We start from the raw sequence: 4,842 nt of genomic DNA, 5'->3' as shown, positions 1-4,842 counted from the left end.
GATGATGACAGGAGGATGATGTCTCTTTTTGTATTTGTCATAAAAATAAAAATTCCATATTTGTCCTTAGTAATCCAAAAACTTTTCTACTTTAGAAAGGAACCATTAAATTAATTGCATGAAATCACAAACAGTGGTCTACTTAAGGAATCTCCTAATTATGTGCACTCTCCAAGGTCAATTGCACCAGGAATGGCAAATGTAGAAGGGATGACAACTGGCATATTTTCCTGTGTTAATTTTCAGATATATTTCTTCTATCAAAGATTGTACAAAACTGATGATGTCCTTTAGTCAATATTTGCTGACACTCTTGGCAGTGATTCAATAGTCATCAAGATTTTTCTGCCCTGTGGAAAGCTGTAGATTAGATTAGACTACAGATTAGACTGTATTAACCAAGGACACAATTATTTTTAATTTCTAGACAATGTGCATAAATTTTTAGTTGACAACAAGGCTTTTCTTAAATAGATACCTGATTGGAAAATAGCCAATACATATTTGTGTAATTACTTCAGTTTCACAAATGTAAAACTGAATTCTGAATTCCTCATGCAGTCTGCAAATTAGCCAGCAAGGGGAGCTCTAACCCAGCAATAAAAGAAATCATATCCTTCACAAAATAACTACACATGGGAACAAACGTATCTTTTAGGGATAATAATAATAAAATAAAATAATTACAGATGGGAACAACTTATCTGCCTGGAACAATTTACATATGTGTTCCCTAGCAAAAGCTTTTCAACATGTCAATTTTTTTAAAAACGTCTAAAGTATGTGATTTCCAACAACAAATTACATTGTGCTACAAATTAAACAAAATACTCCTTCTCATAAAAATATCAGAAAACTATGCTGAAGAATATTGCTCCTGATGAGATATCCCTGAAGAGGAAAGGAATGGATTTGGAAAGAACTGAACTAATGAAAAATGATGACCATTTCATTAAAAAATATAATTAGTAGTAATTATGTAATTTATGATAAAAATAAAGAACTCCCTGAGGTGAGTTAGGCTCTCGGTGTTTATATCATGGGGAAATTAATGCTGTTTGTTTTGTCAGTTATACAGAAATAGCTTGCCATTGCCTTTGTCCCAGGGGTGAGAAAAATGTAAAAAAAAGTTTTTAAAAATGCTTCTGGTTCGGATGAAATTCTGCTTTCTAGTGAATCTAAATCGCGTGGCACATCTCTTCCTCCCTCCCTGTTCTATTTACCTTTGCAGACTCAGAAAAGGCTTCTTAAACCTCCTTTTTCAGCACTTTGCGGTAGCAGAAGCGAACTGGTAGCAAACCGAACCGGTAGCAGACTTCAGAGCAGGGACGTGCAGTCAGGGGAGGCAGGGCCTCACCACTGTCATCATGAAAAGAAAAGAAAAATGTAAAAGGAAAAAGACTGAGGTAGTTGCTGCCAGAATCACAGTGGATGACTCTGCTTAGTGCTTAACTGTTTAAAAAAGCCTCTAAAAAAGTGCCCTCTACAGGGGGCAGCAGGAGAACGAGGTGCCTCATTTAGTCTGACTTACTCTGAGCATGCCTGGCTGTGGAATTCTGGGAGTTGAAGTCCACAAATCTAAAAAAAATTGAAACCCCTGTGTCAGTGCCTCACCAGCTATAAACCTCACTGCACATCACTGCTTCAGAGTATTTCACCCCTGCTTTGTCCAGGGTTTGTTTGTGTCTGCTTGTGTGTGTAAATTTCCCAGTTTAATCCATTGCTGACCTTCCTGATGGTCTTCTGTCCAAATATTAACTGACCCTAAACTTTTCCAAAATCAAACAAAATCTTCTAGACATTGCCAGCTGAACTGGATTGTCAGAAAGATAAAGTTTGTTTGAGTACAAGTTTTCTTGCCCTGCTGAGATTGTCTTCCCCACGTGCTCTTTTACACAAATGTCATTTGCACAGTTTTTGCTCTGTTGATACCAAGTTTATAAACCAGGTGCTTAAGATGGGCTGATTATTTTTAATTCAGCAGTTCTTGTTTACCTTTCCAATGGTGGCATTGTTGTGTGAAATTTTGTTCAGTGCACGGGGTTCAATCATCTTTTGGTAGAGTTGAGAGTTTCCTGGTGCTGTTCTAATTTTATGCAAAAGTAGGTAATATTTTTGTTTGGCTTATTGTAGATGGCCTTCTCAGCTTCCTTATCAGCTTCAGGGTAAAGGAAGGTAATGTTTTAGTCACATTGAAATTCCCAGACAACAGCAGAGGACAACAGAAGCCTTATTAAGGTTCCACACCTGGAATACTTCATCCAGTTTTGGTCACCACAATACAAAAAAGATGCTGAGGCTTTTGAGATTCAGATTAAGATTTAGTTTATTTGTATGCCGCCCTTTTCCGGGAGGGACTCAGGGTGGCGAACAACTCAAAGAGGGAAAGGGGAACATAGAACACAATACACGTGATTAAAATAAGCAAGAATCATACAGCCACACAGGTCAAGAGGGGAGGGGAACTCATCAACCCCAGACCTGCCGCCACAGCCAGGTTTTGATGGCTTTCTGGAAGGCCTGGAGAGAGGTGAGGGTCTGAATCTCCGCGGGGAGTTCGTTCCAAAGGGCCGGAGCTGCCACAGAGAAGGCCCTCCTTGGGTGGTAGCCAGGTGGCATTGGCTGGTGGACGGAACCCGGAGGAGGCCAACCCTGTGTGATCTAATGGGTCTTTGGGAGGTAATTGGCAGCAGGCGGTCTCTCAAGTACCCAGGTACTTTTGGGGGTGGGATGCAAAGAAGAGCAACTTAGATGATTAAAGTAGTGGGGACTAAAACATACGAAGAACAGTTGCAGGATTTGGGTTTGGCTAGTCTAGAGAAAAGAAGGGCTAGAGTTGAAGTTTGAAGTTTTATTTCATTTGTATGCCGCCCTTTTCCCTGAGGGGACTCAGGGCGGCTCACAATTCAAACAAGGGAAGGGGGATACAGACAGTAGACAACAACACAAAACAATACATAATTAAAAAGCACAACAATCATACCATTCGAGATAGGGGCGACGATTCTTTAGCCCCAGGCCTGTCAGAACAGCCAGGTTTTAAGGGCTATGCGGAAGGCCTGGAGGGTGGTGAGGATACGAATCTCCACGGGGAGTTCGTTCCAGAGGGGGACACGATATCAGTATTTCAGTATTTGAGAGGCTGCCATAAAGAGGAGGGGGTCAATTTATTTTCCAAAGCACCAGAGGGCAGGATAAGAAGCAATGTATGGAAACTAATCAAGGAGAGAAGCAACTTACAACTAAAGAAAAATTTCCTAACACTGAGCACAATTACCCAGTGGAACAACTTGCCTTCAGAAGTTGTGGGTGTTCCATCAGTTTTAAGAAGAGACTGGAGTGTCACTTGTCTGAAATAATATAGAGTCTCCTGCTTGAGTAGGGGGCTGGATTAGAAGACCTCCAAGGTCCCTTCCAGCTCTATTATGGTTTGTTGAGATCTCTTTTATCGAATCTACGGGGACTGAGAAGTGTGTTGGAGTGGATCAGTGGTGGGTTGCTCCTGGTTCGGCCCAGATCGGGCGAACCGGTAATGGTGGTAGAAGGAGGTTCCACCCACCTGCCCGGACGCATTGTGAGAGAGAGCAAACCAGTAGTAAACAAAATTGAAACCCACCACTGCAGTGGATGAGTTGTACTTTGATTTCCCCCCTCTCAACGAACAAAAAATACCAGATCTGAGGTAATGTCTTTTGTAGCCTTAGCTTTAAAATTTAGGGATCTGTTTCGTTCCTATATTGTTTTGAGTTTACATTCTTATCCAAATCAAGTTTTGTAACCTTCAGTGGCTTTCTTTCAGTAGAAATGGAAAACTATAGCTATTTTAATGTAATGCTCTTAACTGTTGCTATTTAAATGCATTTTAATGGTAGTAGTAATGGAATACTTCCTCTCAGTAAGGATACATAAAGCTGATCTTGACATCAAATCTGAGGAGAATCTGTCTGAACCAGTCTAGTGACCTAGCTCATCATTCACCTGTGGAAATAAGTGCTTTTATGTAGGTATTCATCCCTTCAGGTTTTATGTAAAGGGGAAAAAAATCACCTGGACATAAAATGTTCTTTGCTTACCTTTGCTCTCCAGACTTCTTTTGTTTAATACAGGCTTTGAAACTCTCACGTTCCCACTGTTTCTACGTTTAACATGGATTCATGATTTAAATAATCTCTTAGTACAGATGTGGCTTTGTGTGGAGGTCACAAAAGACACACTGATGGCCAGTGACTTGAGTAAGTTGATGAGCTTCTTGGTCTTTTATATCTTTTCTCATATTTGATCTCCTTGATCGGAGTGTTCTTTGAATATATTGAATTGGTATATGGAGTTCTTCAGACTAAACATATTGATTTCTTCCTAGTGTTATTCAGGTATAACACTGCTCCATAAGGTAAAGCTTTGCTTTCTTCAGTAAAGCTGTAAAGCAAAGGAAGTTTTGTTTTTACACTATTATTATTATTACAGTTAGAAGAACTATGGAGGATGTGTGTGTGTGTGTGTGTGTGTTGCAATTTGTGCTGATAAATAAATAAAGGGAGACTAGTATAGATCTATTTCAAGCTATTTAGCTCTCATCAGCTAGTCAAACCCGTACTGGGAATTTATCTATCTATCTATCTATCTATCTATCTATCTATCTATCTATCTATCTATCTATCTATCTATCTATTTATTTATTTATTTATTATTTATTTATTATCACGAGGGCATGAGTGACTGTCGCAAGTGCCTCCCGGTTCAGGTAGGGGCGCAACTGGTCCACCAGGCGAACCTGGGCAAATGCCCCCCTGGTCACAGCCGACAGGTGACGTTCTAAGGTCAGCTGTGGGTCCAGGAGGACTC

At 40.2% G+C, this 4,842-nt stretch overlaps 1 long non-coding RNA gene across 1 annotated transcript in view; it reads right to left on the bottom strand.

The window, feature by feature from the left end:
* Positions 1-4,412, bottom strand: part of LOC116515034 — a 4,486-nt gene extending 74 nt beyond the window's left edge. Inside the window, exons 1-3 of the long non-coding RNA XR_004256181.1 lie at positions 4,074-4,412; positions 1,996-2,158; positions 1,224-1,359 (exon numbers count right to left, since the gene is read on the bottom strand). This is a non-coding gene — a long non-coding RNA (uncharacterized LOC116515034). The remainder of the gene's footprint in view (positions 1-1,223; positions 1,360-1,995; positions 2,159-4,073) is intronic.
* Between the last annotated feature and the right edge of the window lie 430 nt (positions 4,413-4,842).

This window comes from Thamnophis elegans, chromosome 11, assembly GCF_009769535.1.
Source record: "Thamnophis elegans isolate rThaEle1 chromosome 11, rThaEle1.pri, whole genome shotgun sequence".
NCBI lineage: Eukaryota > Metazoa > Chordata > Lepidosauria > Squamata > Colubridae > Thamnophis > Thamnophis elegans.
The sequence above is the reverse complement of the archived record's forward strand: the minus strand, read 5'-3'. Positions and strand labels throughout refer to the sequence as shown.